This window comes from Dermacentor variabilis, chromosome 11 (genome assembly GCF_050947875.1).
Source record: "Dermacentor variabilis isolate Ectoservices chromosome 11, ASM5094787v1, whole genome shotgun sequence".
NCBI lineage: Eukaryota > Metazoa > Arthropoda > Arachnida > Ixodida > Ixodidae > Dermacentor > Dermacentor variabilis.
Genome location: NC_134578.1, coordinates 84,231,290 through 84,248,330, shown reverse-complemented (window position 1 = coordinate 84,248,330; position 17,041 = coordinate 84,231,290).

Below are 17,041 nucleotides of genomic sequence, written 5' to 3'. Positions count from 1 at the left end.
TACTGCAACCCAATAAACACAGCGCATTTTTCTGCTCAACGTAACCTGAGCACTGGTGATCGATATGTACGATCAATTTATTGCAAGTTTAAATTGATTGACTTTAATTCAGCTAGAAACTTATTTTTAGGTATCCAGTGTTTAGATCGTCCAAAATACCAGACTATGGATGACTACATTGGATGGATCCTGCTTTCTTCTAACGGAAGCATTTATGAAGCATAATATTTAAGATAGTCAGTATAGCAATAAGTAGCTTGATAGCGGCTACCACTGCCGATGGTATTTCATTTTGTGCTGCTTTGCTATAAAAACTAAATCTTCTCGTCAAATGTAAAGGTCAAATACTGCACAAATGCTCATCACGGATCTGAAGGGAAATATATATCTATGCTCGAAGACAGTCTGAGAATTATGAAACAGCGGACAATAAATGAGCTTAAAAGGGGACCCAATCATCATCATCATCATAATCATCATCATCCTATTTGATGTCTTCTGGCGGAAGGCCTTTCCCTGCAATTTATAAATGCCCAACTTCTGCGCCAACTGATTCCCACCTAACGCCTGCTCATTTCTGCATTTCATCGCCCCGCCTAGCCTTTGGCCGTCCTCTCCGGCACTCCTCTTCACTTCGCACCTGCTTAGAGACCCTAATGATCCACCGGTTATCTAACCTACGCATTACATGACCTGCCCAGCTCCATTTCTTTATCGTAATGTCAATTCGAATATGGGCTATCCCTCTTTTCTCTCTGATCCACACTGCTCTTTTCCCGTATCTTAACGCTAGGCCTAACATTTTTCGTTCCATCGCTCTTTGCGCAGTCCTTACCCTTTTCTAGCTTCTTTGTCAGTCTCCAAGTTTCTGCCTGATATGTCCGCACCACTAGAATCCGTAGATTCTACGCCTTTCATTTTAATGATAGTGGTAAGCTTCCAGTCAGAATCTGACAATGCCTGCCGAATGCACTCCAACCCATTTTTCATCATCATCATAATAATCATCATCAGCCTGGTTAAACCCGCCCACCGAACTTTCTGCCACCCCCTGCTACGCTTCCCTTCCCTTGGAATCCAATTCCATAACAATTAATGAGCATCGGTTATCTTCCCTCCTCATTGCATGGTCTGCCCATGCCAGTTTATTTTCTTGATTTCAACTAAGATGTCATGAACTCGAGTTTGTTCCCTCACCCAATCTGCTCTTTTCTTATCCCTTATATATAACGTTACACCTATCATTCTTCATTCCATAGCTCGTTGCGTCGTCCTCAATTTAGGAACTCTTTTCGGAAGCCTCCAGGTTTCTCATCCGTACTTGAGTACAGGTAAGACACTGCTGTTATGCACTTTTGTCTCGAGGGATAATGGCAACGTGCTGTTCATGATCTGAGAATGCCTGCCAAACGCACCCGAGCCCATTCTTTTTCTTCTGATAATTTCATTCTCATGATCCGGATCCGCAGTCACTACCTGTCCTAAGTAGATGTATTCTCTTGCCACTTCCAGTGCCTGGCTACCTATCGTAAACTGCTGTTCTCGTCCGAAAATGGTAATCATTACTTTAGTGTTCTGTAGAATAATTTTTAGACCTACCCATCTGCTTTGCCTCTCCAGGTTAGTGAACATGCCTTCCAATTGGTCCCCTGAGTAACTAAGGAAGGCAATATCATCAGCGAATCTCAGGTTACTAAGGTATTCTCCGTTAACTCTTATCCCCAATACTTCCGAATCCAGGTCTCTGAATACCTCCTGTAAACACGCTGCGAATATCATCGGAGAGATCGTATCTCCCTGCCTGACGCCTTTCTATATTGGGATTGTGTTGCTTTCTTTTTGGAGGACTATGGTGGCTGTGGAGCCGCTATAAATATCTTTCAGTATCTTTACATACGGCTCGTCTACACCCTGATTCCGCAATGCCTCCATGACTGCTGAGGTTTCGACTGAATCAAACGCTTTCTCGTAACCAATGAAAGCTATATATGAAGGTTGGTTATATTCCGCACATTTTTCTATAACCTGATTGATAGAGTGAATATGGTCTATTGTAGAGTAGCCTTTGCGGAACACTGCCTGGTCATTTGCTTGACAGAAGTCTAAGGTGTTCTTGATTCTATTTGCGATTACCTTAGTAAATAGTTTGTAGGGAATTGACAGTAAGCTGATCGGTCTATAATTTTTCAAGTCCTTGGCGTCCCCTTTCCTATGAATTAGCATTATTTTAGCGTTCTTCCAAGATTCCGGTACGCTCGAGGTCATGAGGCATTGCGTATACCGTGTAGCCAGTTTCTCTAGAACAATCTAACACCATCGTTCAGCTGCCTTCCCCCTTTGCATATCTCCCTAGGCTTTCTTTACTTCTTGCGGCGTTACCTGTGGGATTTCGAATTCTGCTAGACTATTTTCTCTTCTATTATCGTCGTGGCTCCCACTGGTAATGTATAAATCTCTATAGAACTCCTCAGCCACTTGAACTATCTCATCCATATTAGTAATGATATTGCCGGCTTTGTCTCTTATTGCATACATTTCAGTCTTGCCAATTCCTAGTCTCTTCTTCACTGCTTTTAGGCTACCTCCGTTCCTGAGAGCATGTTCAATTCTATCCATATTATACTTCCTTATGTCAGCTGTCTTACGCTTGTTGATTAACTTTGAAAGTTCTGCCAGTTCTATTCTAGCTGTAGGGTTAGAGACTTTCATACATTGGCGTTTCTTGATCAGATCTTTCGTCTCCTGCGATAGTTTACTCGTAACCTGCCTAATGGAGTTTCCACCGACTTCCATTACACACGCCTTAATGATGCCCACAAGATTGTCGTTCATTGCTTCAACACAAAGGTCCTCTTCCTGAGCTAAAGCCGAATACCTGTTCTGTAGCTTGATCTGGAACTCCTATATTTTCCCTCTTGCCCCTAACTCATTGATCGGCTTCGAGCCCTATTATATCCCATTTACTACCCTCTAATTCCTCCAATAGCACTGCTAGACTCACCTCACTAGATAACGTTCTAGCGTTAAATGTTGCCAGGTTCATATTCCAATGGCGGCCTGTCCGGACCTGGATTGGGAAGGATTGGGGATAAAAGCTAATGGAGAATACATTAGTAACTTGCGATACGCTGATGATATGGCCTTGCTTAGTAACTCAGGGGACCAATTGCAATGCATGGTCACTGACCTGGAGAGGCAAAGGAGAAGAGTGGGTATAAAAAATTAATCTACAGTAAGAGTGGGTCAAAAGTAAACTACAGTAATATTTAACAGTCTCTGAAGAGAACAGAAATATACAATAGGTAGCGAGGCACTGGAAAGGGTAAGGGAATACATGTACTTAGTGCAGGTAGTAACGGCGGATCCGGACCATGAGACGGAAATAATCAGAATAAGATTGGGCTGGGGTGCGTTTGGCACGCATTCTCAGATCATGAACAGAACTTTGCCATTATTCCTCAAGAGAAAAGTGGATAATAGCTGTGTCTTACCAGTACTCACCTACGGAGCAGAAACCTGGAGGCTCACGAAAAGGGTTCTACTCAAATTCAGGACGACACAACGAGCTATGGAAAGAAGAATTTTTGGTGTAACGTTAAAGGATAAGAAAAGAGCAGATTGGGTGAGAAAACAAACGCGAGGTAATAACATCTTAGTTGAAATCAAGAAAAAGATATGGGCATGGGCAGGTCATTTAATGAGGAGGGAAGATAACCGATGTTCATTAAGAGTTACGGACTGGATTCCAAGGGAAGGGAAGCGTAGCAGGGGGCGGCAGAAAGTTAGGTGGGTGGATGAGATTAAGGAGTTTGCAGGCACGACATGGCCACAATTACTACATGACGGGGATTGTTGAAGAAGTGTGGGAGAGGCTTTGCCCTGCAGTGGGCGTAACCAGGCTGATGATGATGATGATAATTATGATGAAATTTCCTTCTCATCATCAGGGCCCCCTGTGAATAATTGACGTAGGTAAACGTACTCCTTCACATACTCTAGAGGCTGAGTAGAGATCCTGAACTTCGGTTCTCTTGCCCCCCCCCCCCGGAATGGATCATTATCTTTGTCTTCTCCACATTAATCTTCAATCCCACTCTTATGCTCTCTCGATTCAGGTCCTCAATCAATTGTTGTCTCTCATTCCCAGTGTTGCTGAGCAAGACAGGTGGATTGACTATTCCGGTGCAAATTTCAGCGACTATCGGTTTAAGGGGTGCAAGAAACGACGACCACTAGCTTGGTAGTAAATAATTTTGGCAAAAGATACTTTTCTACAGAGAAACTTAACTTTTAGATTTATATTTTTCCACTACGCATCACGTCGCTTCATGTTCTGCAGCAGTGATGACAGCCAGGCTTGCTCCATAGAGATTAGCAAAAGATGAGAAATTACGAAAACTGTATGAACTTTTTTTTGATGAAGCTATAGCTTAGTCCATTCCAAAAGGAAAGTTCCCCAAACAATGATTTTGCTTCGTTTCGATGGAGACGCAGAATGTTCATTCGTGTGCGTTTTTTTTATGAAATCTCCCCATTCAAATGCTTGTACATGAAGTATATGTCATAAACAGCAGGTATGCGGGAAGACAGCGTGTTCAGAACTGCGAACTACTTTTAGGTAGCGAAATATATTTAATAACAACACAGATTGCTGTGCCATATGTCATGATCAATTAGCCTGTTAGTGCGGCAAGGTGCAAGATGGCATACGTGAACTTCCTCTTTGTGATAGTCTTACTATTAGCTGCGAGGACGAAAGGAACTGCTCACTTTCTCAAGAAGCGAAATATGCTCTGACGATAGGGACATTTACACGTTTCTACAAGGTTTAACATGTTCCTAAGCCCATTAGGTGTATAGTTTGCATGAGAACCTGTGCTGTCACTTGAGCAAATTAGACGCGCTGCTCTGCGGTCCTCCTCAAGGTGGCATTAGCGCGGTTTCTTCTGTGGGGTAACCTTTATACAGCGCACTACTCATATCGCACGCAGATACTTCATGCTGAACTATAGAAGCGCATTGTTCGAGGGTTAGAAGGAAAGAAAGATATACTTTGTTGCGGGCATTGTGTATTCTGTACCTTGGGGTTGTAAAACATGACTGTATAAGAATTCGTGTAGTTCGACGTACATCCAGATGTGAAACAACGCCTCAGGAAAGGCCCTCCTCACAGTATACTCACTGTCGTAGGTAACGATGGACGATAATTTATGTGTATAAGCAACGTTGACGGCATTTGTTTTTCTGAGAGACCCGAAAATTTCTGGCTCGCGAAAGAGGCGTATCTTCTGAGCGCTTTGAAGCTGACATTTCCTACGCTTCGTTCAAACGTCAGTAATGACGTGCGGTCCTTTTCTTAAAGTTCTAAAAAGATAGCAGAGCAATTGTGGCTTAGACGAGCATTCTATGAGCCTAGTTGGTGGATATTTAACAAATATTTTGAGGCACTAAATAAAGACACGGCACAAAAGGAAAGTCATACAGAGCACAGATGCTTGTCCTGTGTATGACCTTCCATTTGGGCCGTGTCTGTTGTGTGCACCTTAAAAATATTTGTCAGAGTAGTTGCGGTGACGCTGTGACGATATTGCGCACTCATTCAAAAAGGCCCTACGGGGACCATGTGTATAAGAAGATAAAACACAATCACAGAAAGAATGAATGCACAATAGGAAATATACGGTATAGCCATCAGAAAATATGCCGACTGCTCATAGAGATATACGTTGCCACGCCTCTCCCAAGAAGAAACGAAATACGAGAATCAGGCCCGGTCTTCGATAGGACAAAAGCTACAAGGCTGATAAAGACACCACAATGATCCTGCTTTATATTTTATTTAAGGCAGGAACAAGAGGCGAACGTGTAGGAAGGTCGACGTGGCTGGAAATGAACGCACTTTCCACCGTACAACGATTATGTAGACGGCTTGCCAAGGCACGTCGGTTTGATTTCAAATATAGAGCGACTCGCACTTGCAAGAAGAAAAAGCTCGGGAACAAAAAAAATAAGAGATAGGTATTTTTCCCGACGGTAATCTAAGTTTAGACACACCACGCATTTGAAATGAACTTTACGTTTGATTTAGCATTTGTCCGCAAATGCCACCGACCAAGGTAGGTCGGCTTGATTCCAAATATAAAGCGATACGTACATGCTCGAAAACAGGAAACCAGATACATATTTTTGGTAACAGTGCCCTACATTTAAATACACAACATATTCGAAATGCGCATTGGGTCTCATGTAGCATCAGTCAGGGAATATTACTAGGCGTATTCTCTTCACAATGTAGAAAAGGCAAACGGACCGTTATATGGGCATTTTAGGAGTACGGTGACAAAAGTGTGAGAATACTGTTCTGCAATAGCAAGGAACTGGACTCGCTAATGCTATATGAGCGCCACAACTGCTATCAAACTAATGAATAAAGCACACTATGCAACATTTAATAAAGCACACTATGCACGTATCATGTTCTGTGTTAAGCGATGTTATTCGAAGCATTTCACAAATAGCTGCTAAAAGCTTCGGCCCCACAGGGAAGCGCCTCGACCAGGTCTTTTCGTCTCAGGGGACGAGTTCTAGCGTATGCTATTCTTGTAACTGGCACATGCTGAGTATCAGAAACATCGTGGGCTCTCTTACCTGCCCAATAATAGCTAATGCAGCTATCTTCTTTAGGGTCCATTAATATGCCAGTAATACGCCATCCTAGAGGAGCTCGAGTAAGCTTTTCAGGAACACAAAATCCCAATAAAACAAGATGCTGCACTCTGAGAGCTCTGAGAGCGCTACGTATTTTCTTTTTTCAATCTTTAGGTGAAGAGCCAATGCTACCAAGGTAAATGTTCAAAGTAACAGCGTTGTGTGTTGATGCACGGTCACCTCGCATGTTATAAAAGACCGTTATTCGTAAGCCGAAATTTCGTTTGCTTCTCGTCGGGCTGTGAAAAAAAAGGTATAGTGAAAATTGCTCGTTCGTTGGATTCGATCAGCGCAATTTCTTTACAATTGAATCTGCTGCACTCAATAGAAACACATGCGATCCAAGCGAACAGATAATTAAATATATGTGCTGTGGATTTACATAATTGAAACAGTAGAATGTGCTTAGGTTTCATTACCGTCGTATTTGAACTTAAATGACATGTGCTTCTTTACCATTTCGTATAGTCAGGTACTTAGATGAGTTGAGCACTGCTCCTCCTTTATAACACATGAGGCGCCTATTAAAGAGGGCAGTTGGCAGTGCAGGTCAAGAGGACCACCCATTCCTGAAATAGAGGCAGTCCTCATACAGCACTTCTTATTTTCCTTTGAATCGTGAACGAAGGTTAAGACACTAAATTATTCTTCGATGTTCAGACCATGGAGTTCTCCAATATATACGTTATAGAAATTTGATTGTTTCAGCATGTGAAATATTTGGTTTACTATAATGCTGTCCTTAGTTTTCCAGATAAGGTAACACATTATTCTGCATTCATTTTCTAATCACGCGGGATGACAGTGCCTTGTGGTGCTTCCAAAATTAGTTTCAAAGTACACTTATTTCTGCCGTTGAACAACAATGCAACGGCTGTAGACAACTTTGTTGGCGGCCAGGCCGGCAGCGGATGTCGAACCGTGGAGTGGTGTAGTGCTCATAAGGGCGTACTTGAAATCCATGCACTCAAGTGGCTTCCTCCGTACGCTCGTCAAATTGTTCAGGATTGTCGGCATTAGTCCACCATGCTTCAGCTGAAGGCGTAGCCTATTCCGTTTCGTCTCACGCTCGAAAAAGAAGCCCAAAAGACGAGGTTCCTATGGTTGCTGAACGGCAGTATCTTGGGCTACCGTCACGAAGGATCAGAGCGTGTATCATTTCATGTAATTGATTTCAACATGTCTCCAAAGTGCACCCAGGATATCTTTGGTATTTTGGTAAGGCCGTTTCCATTAGGATAGAGCGCTTCGGAAGGAAATAAATACCGCCATTGAGTTTAATGACTTGTTGCACCAGCTGGGCAGTAAAACCATTAGCTCAATCGTAAATATTCATGGAATATTGACATAGGAAGTTCGGAGAAATAAGATATAAACTAGTTACCAGATTTCCCAGCTTTATCTCTGTGAGATATTTTTTCATTTGAGTACTGGTTCGAAGTGGCCATGGCAGTGATGTTCCATGGTTTTCCTGCTAAAGATGTCAAACGCGACGAACATTATGCCAACATGACCATATGGTACCTTTTCCCTGTAGGTTTTGTATGAAGCTTGACTCTGCAAAAGACCAAACGACCATTTTCCCAACCACCTACTGAGCTACATCGCAGAATATGGCGTGGATTCTGTGTATGATTCTGCCAATAAACGCAAGCTAATGCTCGGACAGTTGCAAACTAAAGAACGACCAGTACTACTGTTGCATTTGAAATATTAAAATATTTTGATTAGGCACAAGAACAACAGAGATGTCTATTTCGCTGTGAGACCAGGAAGTACATTTTAGTTACTCCGGTGCTTCGAAAGAAAGAAAAACCTTGTTGGTTACGAGTTCGACATATGGCAATGTGAGAATAGCCTTAGAATTTATCGCTCTTGCATCGTCTTGATAACATTTACAGGTTACCAAAACTACTTTTCTCACGTCACTCTTTACAGTGTCTCGTGATAACAAAGCACATACAATATTTCACTAGCTAATAACTACGAAAAAAATAGGAACCACTTTCGGCACTAGTAATTCTCTAATAATGCATTACACACTTTTCTAGTTTTCTTCTATTACACTAGCCTTCACAAAGAACTGTAGGAGAATTTGGAGCCAGCGCAGATCATCCATTACTGCTGCATAAATTATCAGAAATATTCGCTTGTGATTCAACTGAAATATAAAACTTGTTTGCGGTGTGGAGGCAAATACAAGAAAACATTTTGTATTGATGAGCCCCATAGTGATATGGTGCCAGCCTGTTTGCACTAATGTGCTTTGGCCCAGCAGTTCAGTAAATTTAAACCACTTTGTGACAAAGCACAGATCAATTACTGACAAAAATTATCTCAATTACATTTACGAGAAGATACGCATAGTCAGTTTTACACGAGCTGAGTACGTAAAACTTAAACCACATGTTAAAGTTGTTATGCACATAAACGCAACTTACCGTTGAGAAAAATGTGTGTTCTCTTTCCTTTTTTTGAGCATGTTGGGCTACAAGCAAGCAATCCTGCCAAATATAAATCAACCTGAATAACCTTGGTCACAGAAAATGGTACATAAGCCAAAGCACGTTCCACATCGTTTCAAATCTCGCCCTGTGCACGTGTTTTCAGGCATACCTGCTGTCATAATTAGTGTAGATAACTAAACGCAACATGGCGGTATTTTAGGTTAAGCGTGGAGAAAAAGAAGTCGTTGTTAGTTTTGCTCTCTGATGACTGATAAAGTGTATTTGTTGGTGGTGCTGCTCCGCATCGTTGTCGATTCGGCGTCGTTACAATATACTGAAGGCACATCCGCAATGGTCTTATTATTTCGGTGAGAACCTTTGCCTTAGGATAGTCTGATGTCGGAAGGCAGTTAATACCGTGGCATAGTGTGATGACTTCTTCCACGAGCTGGGCAGTAAGGTCATTAGCTCTCTCTACAATAACCAAGGCTTATGGACAATGGTGCTGCAAAGAACTCACGGATAAATACGTTCGCAAGATTCGTAACAATATTTCCATCGAGGGAGTTTGCATTTTAGTAGTGGTTCAAGGTGTCCATCGCAGCTTCGAACCATTCTTTAGCAGTCGAAGAAGTGGAATACGAGGAAGATTATGCCAACATGACAATATGATATCTTATCCATATCGGTTTTCGAAGAACCTTCGCGTTCCAATCGAACAAAACAATTTTCTCCGTAGAATCTCCTAAGCTACTTCACTAAATGTGGCGAGGATTCTGTATGTGTATCTGCAATTATCCCAAGGTAACTATTTAACTGTTACGAAGCTTAAGCTCGCGCAGTATTAGTGTTGCATTTATATATATATATATATATATATATATATATATATATATATATATATATATATATATATATATTTTCATTAGCCACAAGGCAACAGAGATTTCCATGTCACTGTGTGAACAGGAAAAACATTTTTGAAACTTCGCTGTTTTGTAAGAACAATGCGTGTTTGTTAAGAATTTGAATATAACAATGTACATTCAGCCTAAAAAGTTATTGTCCGTTCACCAGCAGGCTTCAATTCACTGGGAGCCTTTTGTTTCAAAGGTTATCAAATGTACTTCTCTTATTTGACTGTTTTAGCGTGTCGTATGGTAACAAACCGCACATACTGCTTCGCCACTTCTTTCAGTTTTGAATAAATAGCGACCAATTTCTGCACTAATGATTATGGATAGCAAGCATTACACACTGTCCTGGTTCAGTTCTGTTCCAGTAGTCTAGACAATGAACTGGACGAGACAATGAAGAAAGAGGCGATCATCTATTACTGATGCATCGATTCTCAGAACTGTTCCGTGTCTATTGAACCGAAATGTAATACTTGTTTTCGGTGTGGCGGTAAATAAAGAAATTTTCAAAGTTAAGAACACCACCGTGATACGGTATCAGCGACTTCAGCGCTAATGTTCTTTAGCCCCACACAACAGTATTTGAAACAGCCCACAGAACAATTTCCTATACAGTTTTCTCAATTCACTTTTATGAAAGGATACGCATAGTTGTTCTTACGGAAGCTCAGTGGATAAAACTGGCAGGAAATGATAAACATGTGATGCATATAAAAATAAACTACCCTTGTGAAAAATATACGCCCGATTTCCTGTTTGTGAGCTTTTGGTTCTATAGACAGGCAATACTTCACTATATAATTCAACCTGACAAACCTTGGTCAACGAACATAGTGCATAAGAGATAAAGTGCGTTTTAGATCTGTAATATATGTGAAAAAAGTAGTTTTGGGGAAAAATACGTATCTGCTTTTCAGTTTACAACTATACATTCCTGCAGGTGTGCATCGTTTTATATTTGGAACCACACCGACGTGCCTTGGCTGCTACCATTTCCGGACAGATGCTGCGTCTCACCTAAAACGCCATTGAAATGCGTGGTGAGCGTAAAATTAGGTTTGCTGTTGTGGACGAAATGTGTCTCGTTTCCTGTACGCGTGTCGCACAGGAAACGAGACACGTGTCGTAGAAAGGTGAAAGGTGCGCGTGTCGTAGAAAATCCGTCTTTGGCGTCTCACTTCCGAGCCAGCCACCACTAGGACATCCGTTTGACGCAAGAAACTTGCTGAAGTAATTGAATTTCTCAAGCCAACATACGTAGGAAAATCGTGAACTACGACATACACACAACCTAAAGCCAAGATAGCTCTAGGGTTCTAATCTTAATATATGAGAAAACATAGTTCTGTTACGCGGAAAGTGAAGCAAACCACTTTTTCAGCGTTTCCACAATTCACACACTGACCGCTGCGTTCTTCATTCGCGCACGCCGGCGCGTGGGTGTCTCGGAGGCCACGGAGCGACGTGCCGGGTTCCATGCAATACTTCCAGCTGGCGCTCGCCTCCGCCGCATCGCGCCCCACGGAACCACCTTCCTGATTGCATCATTCACATCGCGGATAGATCTTCCTTTAATATAGCAGACCACGACGCCATCACTTAATATTTTTTTCCTTTTATATATATATATATATAAATATCTCCATATTACTTTGCTTTCTGACCGCTCTTATCTGTAGCACCATGGGGTCTTGGAAGTATGTATAATAAAAAAAAATTATGATAAAAAATAAATAAAATGTAAACGCCTAAGCATGTCACTCTATTTTTACTCTTACGCCATGCCGCAGGCGGCACCAAACAGCTTAGGCTGCTTTGTGCATGCTCGGGTTCGCGATGCCGTTCTAGTTGCAGCACTGTCGCCATTCCAACTTCGCCAAATCAGTCTCGCGTTAGATTCTGAAATACTTTCGCTGGAGCCAGACGGCTCCAGCGTAGGTGATCTGGGCACCTTGGCTATGGAATGCCAAGTTGTAGTTGCCTCCTAACAGCAAGTGAAAAGCAAGTTACAGATGAGGGTTGATTTTTCATCACAGAACAGGAACCGGCCACCGCCTCGTTCATACCCGCACAGTCGTACCGACGTACCTTGGTAGGTAACATCTCCAGACAGATGTTCAATCAAACCTAACGGACTTTTAGATGCGGCATAGGTGTAAAATTAGGCTACTGTTAAAGAAACACCTATCTGACTTCTTGTTCCCGAATGTTTTTCTGCATGTGTGAGTCTCTTTATATTTGAAATCAAACGAGTTGTTTCGGTTACCTCCCTGCATTGGCGTTGTGCTGTGAATAGCGCATTCATTTCCAGCCACATTGACCTTCTCCAACACGCGCACCTCTTATTCTGCCCTGAAATAATATATAAAGCAGAACTATTGTCATATCTTCATCAGCCTTGTAGCTGTTGTGCAATCGAAAACCAGGCCTGATTCTCGCATTTAGCCTATTCATGGGAGATGTTTTAACTTCTTATACCTATAGTCCCCGTCGGGCCTTTGAACGACTTCCCAATATCTTCATAACGGAAGCACAAATACAATGGAAATTTTTATGAGTAAACTCAGAAGAGAAGCGTACGTCCTTACTAACCTTACACAAAGTGTAGGATGTACCTCATTAAAAGCCCGGCACCAGATACACCTCTTGAGTAAGCAAGTCATCTTCTTGTGCGTTATAGAAGCAGGACTGCTATTAGGATCACTCACATTTCTGAAATATTGTTCATAGCAACCTACAACAGTGTGCACTCTGAGATAAGTGCCTTACATGTGGCCTTGTTTCCAGTGTGGCAGCACTTCTAACTAGAGGAAGTCTTATGCAGCTATGCTTTGCGACCCCTAGGTACAGAATGCCCGCATCAAATCACTTTTCTCTCCTCCTAGCCATCGCAGAATATGCTACTATATTTCAACATGTGGAGATCTGCGTGCGTTATGCATGGAACCTGTATGCAGTGTGCTGCACATAAGCAAGTGTGCTAACACTGGCTTGAAAGAGGGCGCAAGAGCACCAGACTTGATTTTCTTGAGAGTCAGCGTACTTTCAAAGGCATATTTAACACCTAATGGGCATAGGAATATGTTAAACCAACACGAATTGTTTTATTACACGCATTTTCAGCGCAAATGCAATTTCATTTATTTACACTGTCAACATTTCGCTTCTCTCTCACAGCTAACCGTAAGACTGATTCCTAAGGTGAAGTTCAAGTCTGTGATATCGATCCTTGCAATACTGGAAGCTATATGGGTCACGTCATGTGGTACTGCACTCACTGTTGTTATTGAAAGTATTTGGCTGTATAAACGCAATACGAAGTTCTCAACATGTTTTGTTCCCATAAACCAGCCCTCTGTGACATATACTGCGTGTACAAACATTGAAAAGGTGAGATTTCGCAATGTAAATGGACACGAATGAGTATTTCACCATCTCCTTCGAAACGAAGAATTTCATTGGCTGGGGAAGTTTCCTTCCCCACAACAAGAAGCTAAAGCTTTGTGAAGTAACGTTCATTATCTCTTCGTATTACTTTTATCTTTGGCTCATCGCTGTGGAGCATTCTTGGCTATGATGACGGCAGCAGAACAGCAAACCGAGAAGATGCGCAATGGAGCAACTAAAAGTTAAGGGTAGGTTTCAAGGTAGAATGGTTTTTTTTTTGTATAAGTCAATTACTGTGAAGCCAGTGGCCGGCTTTTCCTGAACCCCAAATTCAGATCATCACTAAAGTTTGTACTAGGATAACTTTCGTTCCAGCTCCCCTTGTAAGATTATTTATTGCCCGAAGTTCCATAATTCTCCCACTTTCTTTGAGGATCTACCTAAATTTCAATTCGCCTGCCTCTCGAGTATTTGTACATAAGCCTACCTTATATTTTGAAGAAAAGAAATACGTTTTATAGCACAACAGCGCTAAAAAAGTAACAAGGGCAGCTGCTTAGGCTATCGAGCTCCTTCAATCTTTATTGATGATTTTTTGTGCTATGCATTCACAGATATTTCTCTTAAAAAACAAAATTTCTCCACAGTAGTCAGCCATCGGGTGGTATTTTGGTAGATACAAAATATTGCAAACTAAAGTTATGTTTCTATATCGAATCTCATGGGTTGATACAAAGGGCGAAAAAATTATAGTATCACATGGAACACCAGTGCTAATAATAGTTTGAACATAGGAATGCGCTGCGTTTGTTGTGCTGCAACATTGCACAGCCATATTTTTATAGTGTCTGTTATACGTAGGATGTGGTTGTTTCTGCATTGAGAAGATATGTTGAAGCATGCGTGCGCATACTCGTGGTATTTACGTAAGGGTAGAACTTAAGTTGCCTGATCTAAATTGTATGCTTTTGAGCGCTTCTGAGCGCACCACGTTATATACTGTTCCGAAGCAAGCTTTGGTGCTGTAGCCACACGACTCATATCTATAGCAAAGCTTCATTCCCCTGTTTACGTTAACCTGTCATAACAATACAGAGAAGGTATTCTGAGGTGTCTAAATGTTGTTTTGATATGAGGAGCGCTCCTTTAATAAACTTCTTCCGTGTCTGGGGTTTCAATAACATCAGATGCATTGCACATAACGGATTTCATACTTTCCCAACGGAAAAAAGAATGGAAGTCTTCTTAATGAAAAACCGTGGGCAAACCACTCGAAATGAATTTCGTTAACTAAGCTTATGGTCAGACTGCCCATTGACAGACAACTGTGTTGCATGAGACGCCAAGTCAAGTAAAGGTCAGAGCATAGTCAATACAAACGTCATCTCGTGCGAATCGTACCGAAGTTCTTGAAAAATGAGATATGCGAGTTTTCATAGTTTATTATTGCAATAGCAAACGAGCCCAGATCTAGGGCGTTCTCAGATGTACGCAGATTGTGGGTTCACGAGTGCGGCATATCACGAATTGCGCGTCCAGGTTTAATACCCAACGGTGCGAACCAAATTCCAATCCCATTTGCTTACGGGCAGTAAATTACTTGGGGCTGTGAGTTCATGCGCCAACAAATTCTTTCATAGCTTTCATGCAGGTCCTGGCAGCGGATTCGCAGTCACCAATGCCGGCACGAAGAGCTGCCAAAACCATTGTTCCTATTTAGTCATAGGCTTGAACGTCTACTGGAAGTGTGTCTGCGCCTCTAGTTTTGATTGTAGTCCATTTTTTGCTTGCAATAAACCTTGCCTTCCTGGCCGGTTATTAAATGTTACCTGTTCCATATCTAACAATAAATATTTGCTGAATTATACAGCATAGGTGGTTCATGCTAATTCACCTACCTTAATCCACACAAAACGTATCGACATTGTCGCAACGGACAATGTCTAGATGTGTTACAATGACTTGCTCCAGAGTTATCGGCATGCTTAGTTTAACGGGAATACCATAACGTGCGACAAATATTCCCGCACAGCATACGTTGATCAGACCAGGCATGCGCTCCCAGGAGAAGTAGGGAGACGCATACTGGCCGGCCTACGTCAGTACAGGCGACTGGAAAATGTGCGCTGATATCAGAAAAACTGCCATACCGGGCATGCGGTCCGAGGAGAAAGTGGGAGGACTATCCTGACCTGCTTCCAACCGTATAAGGGAAGGCGATGTGGTCGCCGATCCAGGAGATGGTGAAATACCGGTATGCGTTCTCACGAGGAGGTGGAAGGAGGCGTGTACCCTTGCCGGCTTACGCCCCTACTGTGGAAAGGAATGCGTTGGCCGATCCCCGAGAGGGTACAATAAGGAGCTTATATCCACAGCGGAGGTAGAAGTGTTAACCTTAGTTTAAAGGCGTTGGGCGGCTGGAGGGTCCCTGAGTCCAGAGCTCAACTGGCCTCGGCGGTTCGCTAAATTGTCCCAGAAGAGCTCCCAGGCTCTTTAGCTCTTCACTAGCAAGCCAAATCTCGGCGTTAGCTTCGTAAGGGGAGAATAGTAACTTGAGGCTCACACTTTACATGTGCACGGAACGTAGGCAACATGTGCACGGAACGTAGGTTCACATTTGATGCATACAGTTTACAGATAGCCACGAAACCTTATTTCGCGAAAAGTATAACGCATCAAACCACAACCATTTCATTTCACAGACAGGCCTAATTATGTGCTCTTGTTCAATGAAAATAACAGGCTCTACTAAATAAAACACGCCGGATTTGCACGTACTTCTAAGGTCATCATCTATTTCACTATGTTTTTGGCTCTACTTGACCTGGTAGCTCATGAGATCCATCTGGCTGCTAATCAGTTCTCCGAGTGTTGGCTACGTCATAGGTATTCATTTCACCAAATCTACCCAATAGATCTGAAACACTGTACATTTGTTTTATTGTGATGGAAAGGTGTAAAACCCTTTAAGTGCAATCCATCTGTTGCCAAAGGAACCAGATACACAACTTATTAAACCATTGTTCCAAACGTCAAACGAATGTTGCGGAAATTATCAACATTTGTTCTATATATTAGAAACAGGTCAACATAAAAGGGGTGCATTTTACAACTTAGTTCCCTGGTCGAAGGAAATGATTTTAAAAAGTTAGATCATAGGACTTCTACATGTAACTTTAACCTGCCAATTACCTATTAAACGTGGTACTCCTGAATCTCCTGCAAATCGTATAATTCGCTACGTTAACCCACTGTCTCAACTGCATAATTACCATGAAGAAAAGCATTCCGTTTGCTGGGAAATAACTGACCATTATAAAGCCTTCACATGGTCGTTATCCTCCACAACGGTTATGCAGTGAGGTGGCCAAGGTCTGTTCGATAATAAACTTAAAGGGAGGCATGTATGCGGAAAAACATACAGCAAATGGGGAGCCGGGTGCATATCCTTCCTGCAACCAAGTTTTATATACCGAACACATTTGGCGTGAGCTTCATCTTATATGCACCATACGTCCCGCAAAATTTGTAGGCAAATTTTGCAGTGAAGTTTGCTCGTCGATTGAGTTCGTCCCACGCAAT